Below are 8,406 nucleotides of genomic sequence, written 5' to 3'. Positions count from 1 at the left end.
GGTTGTGGAAGCCTATATAATCTTTACCTAAAATTGTCTCAGGGTCGATCGCTCTAACCAGACCTGCGTGTCCTGAAAGGACGATCGGCCCCAGCTAGCTGGTTTAGTGAAACTCTGCTTGATTTTTGCATCTCCATACTCTTGCATTTGTTCTCCAGAAGAGACTCACCGAGTCACGGACCCTAACAGAATCACTCAAGCAAAGATTATGAAAAATTGAAGAAAACACAGGAAAGGAATATGCAGGAAATGCAAGACACTATACGAAGACCAAATTTACACATCATAGGCATAGAGGAAGGACAAAAATCTCAAGATAATGGTATGGACCAGATCTTCAACAGAATTGTACAAGAAAATTTCCTAAAATTAAAGAAAGACATGCCCACACAAATAAAAGCACATAGAACACCAAACAGACAGGACCAAAAAAGAAACTCCCCAGAGCATACCATAGTAAAACATATAGAACAAAGAAAGAATACTGAAAGCTGTAAAAAATAAATAAATAAATACAAATAAACAAAAAAAAAGTCACATATAAAGGAAAACCCATAAGAATTACAGCTGACATTTCACTGCAAACTGTGAAATCCAGAAGAGCCTGGACCAAAGTATTTCCAGTTCTAAATGACCACAGGTGCCAAACCAGGATACTTTACACAGCAAAAATGTCTACTATAGTTGAAAGGGAAAGAAAAATCTCCACAACATAAATAGGCTGAAAGAATTCATCCCCACAATTTCAGCCCTTCAGAGAATTCTTGAGGCAATACAAAGAGCTGAAGAAAGCAATGACTATACCCAAGGGATAAGAGAAAGAAAGAAACTAAATGAAGGTAAAACTGTGGAAGTGCAGTTAGAACAAGGATGCAAACAGAAATTAAAATGACAGAATGAATACAAAACTCAATAATAGCTTTCAATATCAATGTACAGAACTCCCCAGCCAAGAGACACAGGCTAGTTGAATGGATTAAGAAACAAAGTCCATCTTTTTTGTTGTCTGCAAGAAACCCATCTCACCTTCAAGGAGGCACTACCTTAAAATGAAAGGATGGAAAAAAATATTCCAAAGGGAGAACTCCTGAATTCCTTCTATGAAATCAGTATCATTCTAATACCTAAACCAGGTAGATACAACCAAAGAAGAAAATACTAGATCCATATCCTTAGTGAACATAGATGCAAAAATTCTCAACAAAATACCTGCAAACCACATACATATGCACATCAAAAAGATCATCCAACCATGATCATATCAGCTTTATTCCAGAGATGCAGGGATCGTTTAATATACATAAGTCAATAAACATTATAAATCGCATAAATGGACTCAAAGACAAAAACCACATGGTTATCTCAATAGATGCAGGTAAGACCTTTAACAGAATTCAACGTGCATTTATGTTCAAAGTCCTAAAGGGAATTAGACTGGAGGGAACATACTGCAATATGATTAAAGCTATATATGACAAACCCACAGCCAACATCATTCTAAATGGAGTAAAACTGGAAGTATTCTCATTAAAATTAGGAACTAGACAAGGCTGTACACTATCTCCACTCCTTTTTAATATAGTGCTTGAAACTCTTGCTACAACAATAAGACAAAGAAGGAAATTAAAGGAGTACTAATTGGAAAAGAGGTCAAAGTATCCCCTTTTTAAAATTATATGATATTTTATCTAAATGATGCCAAAAATTCCACCAGAAAAATTCTAGAAATGATTTCTACTTTTAATAAAGTGTCAAGGTATAAAATTAATCTACAAAAATCAGTAGCCTTTCTATATAACAATAACAAGCATTTGAAGAATGAGTACATGGAAATCCTCTCCTTCACAAAAGCCTCTAAAAAAAATAAAATAAAATAAAATAAAAGTATCTTGGACTAAACCTGACAAAAGATATTAAAGAGCTCTACAATGAAAATTTTAAATCGTTAAAGAAAGAGATTGAGGAAGACACCAGAAGATGGAAGGACCATCCATGCTCATGGATTAGAAGAATTAATATTGAGAAAATGGCCATTCTACCAAAAGCCATTCATATATTCAATGCAATGCCAATCAAAATCCCCATGACATTCTTCACAGAATTAGAAAAATCCTGAAATTCAGAAGTAAGCACAAAAGACCCCGGATAGTTGAACCAACCCTGAGCACTAAGAGCAATGCTGGGCAGATTAGTATACTAGATTTCAAACTATACCACAGAGCTATAGTCATAAAAACAGGATGGTACTGGAACAAAAATAGACCCATAGATCAATGGAATATTATTGAAGACCCAATCATAAGTATATACAATTTCTGACACCTGATATTTGACAAAGGGGCCAAGAACATTCACTGGAGGAAAGACAGCATGTTCAGCAAATGGTGCTGAAAAAACTGAATCTCCACCTGTGAATAATGAAACTAAACCCCTCTCTTTCATCTTGCACAAAAGTCAACTCCAAATGGATAAATGACCTCAATGTGAAACCTGAGACTCTGAAATTGTTAGAAGAAAACATTGGCAGTAACCTACAAGATATAGGTGTAGGACAGGACTTTCTAAATCAGACATCAATTGCTCAGGAATTAAGGTCAAGAATCAACAAATAGGCCCCATTAAACTAAAAAGCTTCTGGACAGCAAAAGAAACAACCAAAAGAGTGAAGAGAAAACCCACAGAGTGGGAGAAAATCTTCACCAGTGACACATCTGACTGAAGTTTAACATCTAGAAAATATAAAGATCTCAAAACACAAAGAATCAGGAAACCAAGTGTTCTGGATAGCTTTAATGTCAACTTGACACACCTGGGTTGAGGGAGCCTTAATTGGGGAATTTCCTTCATTGGACTGGCCTATGGTCATGTCTAAGGGGCCTTCTTGATTGTTGAGTGATGTGGGAGGGCCCAGCCTACTGTGGGTGGTGCCACCTCGGGCAGGTGGGCCTGTCTTGCATAAGAAAGCAGGCTGAGCAGGGGTCAGGGGAACAAGTCAGTAACCAGTGATCCTCCATGGCCTGTGCTCCAGCTCCTGCCTCCAGGTTCTTGCCCTGAGTTCCTACCTTGAGATCCCTGATGAACTGTGACCTGGAGATGTAAGAAACCCTTTCCTCCCCAAGTTGGCAGTGGTCAGAGTGTTTTGTCACAGCAATGGAGAGACAAGTAACAGCAAGTAACACAATTAAAAAATGGGCTAAGGATCTGAACAGAGAATTCTCGAGAATAAATAAAAATAGCTAGGAAACAGCTTAAAAGGTGTGCAGTACCATTAATAATTTGGGAAATGCAAATTAAAACTGCTTTAAGATTTCATCTTACCCCAGTCAGACTGGCTAAGATCAAGAGATCAAATGATACCAAGTGTTGGAGAGGATGTGGGGAAAGGGGAACACTCATCCACTGCTGGTGGGGCTGCAAACTAGTTCAACCCCTATGGAAAGCAGTGTGGAGAACTCTTAAAAACTGAACCTACCATTTGGCCCAGTTATACTATTCCTTAGAACATACCCAAAGGACCCATCTTATAGCAAAGTCACTTGTACATCCATGTTTTTTGCTGCTCTTTTCACAATAGCTCAGAATGGAAGTAACCTAACTGTCCTTCAACTGATGAGTGGATAATGAAAATGTGGTACATTAATACAATGGAGTTCTACTCAGTGATAAAGAAAGACAAAATCATGAAATATGCGGGTAAATGGATGGAACTAGAAATTGTTTTGTTAAGTGAGGTAACACAGACTCAGAAAAACAAATGACTTATGCTCTTCCTGATATGTAGATCCTAGCACCAAATCCTTAAACATGACTGTGTATCCAGAGGTAACTGCAGGAACCAGATAATGAAATGGAACCAGGGGGGTAAAGGGAAAGAAAGAACCTGAGAGAGAAGAACAATAAGAGATAGGTGTTACTAAGGGAGAAATGGATAAAAATGGGGTTATTTAAATGGGAGGGGGAAGGACAGTTATACAAGGAAACTTGGGGATAAAAGGAAAGAAGGAGCTCAAGAGAAGTGAGACCATAGTAGACCAGTTAATACAAGGAGAAATGGGGAAAATTGGGACACTTTAAATGGGGAAAACAAGGTGGAAGGGTTAGGAAGGGAGAGAGAGAGAAGAGATAAATAATGCCTAGGTAATTTTATATAAAAAACAACACAGGAAATTGAATTAATCCAACAACCTAATGACAAATTATGCATACGGTATCTCTACATGAGTCCATGTGTATAGCTAAAGGGTACATAATAAGAAAGTGCCAGACAGGAGAAACCTTCCATGAGTTGTTGGCCAGGGTGATCTAAGAGGCTCCCATAATTGCACAGGCTGTTGCCACAGCCCTTGATGCCCTCCAAGAACTTGAAGGTAAGACCTTACTGCTGAAGACAGACCATTATATCAGACACACGATTTGGAACAATAGACCTGGAACTAATCTGAAACCATTCTCCCTGAAGGCTAGCTATCATAGCTTTGGAGAATGCTATGAAGGTGCCAAGGGAAAACATCTATTGATGGTCTAACACCAGCTTCAAGGCCAAATAACCACATCAATGGCCAGCACAGCATACAACATTGGTACACTAGTGGCACTTTTATCTTGGGGGCAATCAACAGCTACATAGTTGGACTAAAAGACCACTCAGTGGGAGGAAACTCAAATGTGGTACTGTTAACATAACCAAGTACACATGGTTGGAGAGGTCATAGGTCCTAGAGAAAGCCCTAAGACTTTCACATCCCTAGAATAATGTAATTTCTTGCTATGTGCAAAATATGTATCCTTATATTTACAGACAAATATCCTAGTCACCATTCAGCAAAGAAGCTTATTTTGCACCAGTTGGAGACTATTACCAAGTAACACAACTGGTCACACACAGGCATTTTCTGTGAATTGCCCAGGCCTATGGGACATATCTACAATGCAATCTCTACACCTAAAGTGCATGGAACGTACAACTGAGGTAATGAATACAACAGTAATGAATCTCTCAAGTCTCATTAATGAAAATCCTTTATGCAACAGAGGGACAGGAACACAAAATGCCAAAATTAGCCAAAATGTATAGATTAAGAAGGGTCTGGCTCTGTTTCCCTGGGCCTGCACGACCCACAGGCATCTCTCTGACCCTCAGGCTCTCTTGGGGGTGAGTTGATTGTGCCCTCCATGCCCCCAGCCTCATTCACCCTGCCATCTCCCCCACCCATCTCTCCTCCTAGCCTGGGTCCTCTCCCATTCCTTGTCTTGACGCCCCAGACACTGCGGGAATTACCACTGCTTCCTGATCCTTTGCATCCAGACCAACCCAGTTCCTTCTCAGGTCCCCAGGAGCACTCTGGGCCTGGCCCCACCCTCACCTCCCTCTATGTCTCTGGGCCTCCCTCACCTCCCTCTTTCTCACCACCAGCCTCTTTCCTGGATGCCAGGGCTGACCTTTCCTCTTCCTTATCCTTGGCATCCAGACAAACCCAACTGCTGGAGGTTCAAACCAGCGACCCCCAGGCAGTAATGATTGGGGATGAGTAAGTGCTGTTCACCAGCCCACACTGCCCCCAGTACCAGGAACACTCAGGCGCAACGGGGAGCCTAGTCAAGCAGGGACTCATTTACTGCAGGTGTTACAGAGCTTATAAAGGCACCTGAAAATCCCCCCTCCCCCGGAGGGTGTATCTTAAGGATGGTCACGCACTGATCATGCACTCCTGAGCACTGTGGGAGTGCCCTGGCCTGCAGGGCAAGAGACAGAGACTCGAACTCCCAGGGACCTGGAATGATGGGACAAGAGACACGAAGAATGACAGCAAGACAAAGAACTCTGATCAAGCTGCCAAAGTTTATTTTTCCATGGGGATTCTTATACGGGCTGAAGCGGGAAGTTAGCTGGGGAAGGGGAAGGGAAGGTGTTGTCTCAATGGGTTAATGAATGTCCCTAGGATGAGGGGACCTGGCGCCATGGTCTGGTTGCAGGCTAAGGAAATTGGTGGTTGCTCAGGCTTATCTTGAATCATTGGAAAGGTTGTTTATCTTAGGGGGCAGGGAGGACTGATCAGCAATTTCTCCGGAGGCTGCTTGCCCTGGGGGGCAGGGAGGGCTGCCAGGCAGCATGGTCTCCGACATCTCCCCCTTTTCTGTTTATAAGTAAAAGCCATGAGAATTAATAAATAGGAGCCATGAGAATTAACCCCTAGGGAGTTGCACCTGTCTTAGGTTGGAATGATCATCCCCAGTTTACACACCCATCATGGGATTAAGCAGCAGCTCAGGTGGCCCTCCTGTCTTAGGTGGTTTTTTAGGGGGAGTCACTCTCGTACCCATCATTGACTGTCCAACTCAGCTCTCAGGGGGTGCGACTGAAAGCGTCACCATAACGTATCATTTCATCATGGGCCTTGCGGGTCCAGGCAATGATAGTGGACCTGTATAGGCTTTGCTAATAGGGCATCTACTGGCTTTTTGATCAGAGTGACAATTTTGTTGAAAAGATAGGGCCCCAGAGACAACACCAGGAGGAGAAAAATTACTGGTCCAAGAAGAGGGAGGAGGTAAGGGGCCCAGGAAGAGGCAGATAACGAGAACCAGCTGTTTTGTTGTTCTCGTTCCTTTTTTCGTTTTTCAAGCCCCTCTAGGACTTTTTTCATGCCTTCTTTAACCTCTCCTGTTTTACTAACATAAAAACAGCATTCCTCTTTGAGGGCGGCACATAGCCCTCCTTGTTGTAGGAAAAGTAAATCAAGTCCCCGTCTATTTTGGAGGACTACTTCAGAGAGGGAATCAAGGGAATTAGCAAGATCAGTTATTCCCTTTTGGAGGTCTCTGATGTCTTCATCAATGGTGGCATGGAGCTCTGAGTATCTGGAATTTGAAAGAACATAAGAGGTGATGCCTGTCCCAGCGCTTACTGTGCTGAGATCAAGGAGAACAGAAATTGTGTTGGTGGTAATAGGTTCCTTGCATCTCTGAGATAACGTAGGGACTGAAGGCTGATTCCATCTGTCAAGAAAATATTACATTTTGAAAGAAAGAAGAGATAGAAATACCTCAAAGGTTTTTTTTTTTTCCCAACAGGACGATTTACTTTAGAATTTAGATGGTTTTTATACATCCCAAGGAACTAGCCATCATGTGGGATATGGCAGTCACATACAAAGATTTAGGGTACAAAGAAACAGGACATTTAGTCTGTTAGTTGGCGCCAGAAGGATTTTTAAACTTTTACTCAAGGTTATCAATGCCCATCCAGTAATTTATTGGCCACAACGTTTTCTTTCTAAGGGCTAAAAGCATGGTAAACTTTTAGCTTTTAGAACAGGAGTAAACCTTTAACCTGGCCTAATCTCTTAGCCAGGGATAGCTGAGTTATTTGTTTAGGATGAAGAGATGAGCTAAGGGTTGTTGACCAAGACGCTTTCCCACAGAGCAGGGAGCCTGCACTTTTATGACCAGGCCGCTTCCTCCTGCCAGCCCAACAGTGTTCTACAAGGCAGGGATTATCAGAGCCACTGTTTTCAGTGCCCCTCCCTTTTAGCAAAAAATGCAGCCTGAACCTATAAGTTTTAGGCTCACCTCACACTAGGGCCTGATGGAGTAAGCCATTGGAGCCATTTTGGCCAAGGTATAGAAAATTTAGACATCTTATCAATTTCCTTTTGTAAATCATTAATCTGTTGGTCTATAGTAAGTGAAAAATCAGACAAATTAAAACAACACATCCCTGGAAATTGTTTACATCCCATGTGATTTTTTAACAGCAGATACTCTATAGTAGCTCCATTTTGTAGCACAGCAGTTTTTAGTTCTCCCATTTTCTGATTAATTTTTCCTAGTATTTTTGCAGTTATGTTTGCTGTTTTACTACTTATACAAGCGATTTTAGATATCTCATTTTGCAATCCAGTTACCAAACCAGGTACGGGGGGTAAAAAGACAGAACTAACAGCTACAGCTTTTGGGTCAAGTAGCTTGAGAGAATCATCACAGTCTTCAGGTAGAGATCTACGCATTCTTTTTACAGGAGGGGTAGATCTGCTTAAAGGGGGCTGTTTTTTTTAAAAAAAAAAAAAATTTAATGGTCATTTTTCTTTTTTTATTTTTTCAGGTTCATTTTACCTAATTTTATTAGCCAGAAAGCACACATGGGAACAGTATGTGTCCCAAAACTCAACAGCAAAATTACACCTTTGAATGTGACAAATCAACTCTGATAGGAAGAATGTGTAACAGTACAATAAGATAATGACAAGAGGAAAATAACTCAAAATATATGGACACATATTTTTACATGCAAGTACTTATTGCAATAAAGCAAAGAAAGAAAGAATTAACAAAAGTGGAACATAAAAAGCCACAAAATATGAGACCAGTTGACTTCTAAGTAAAGTTATCATGTGACATTACATCATA

This window comes from Nannospalax galili, unplaced genomic scaffold, assembly GCF_000622305.1.
Source record: "Nannospalax galili isolate Female #2095 unplaced genomic scaffold, S.galili_v1.0 scaffold1251, whole genome shotgun sequence".
NCBI lineage: Eukaryota > Metazoa > Chordata > Mammalia > Rodentia > Spalacidae > Nannospalax > Nannospalax galili.
The sequence above is the reverse complement of the archived record's forward strand: the minus strand, read 5'-3'. Positions refer to the sequence as shown.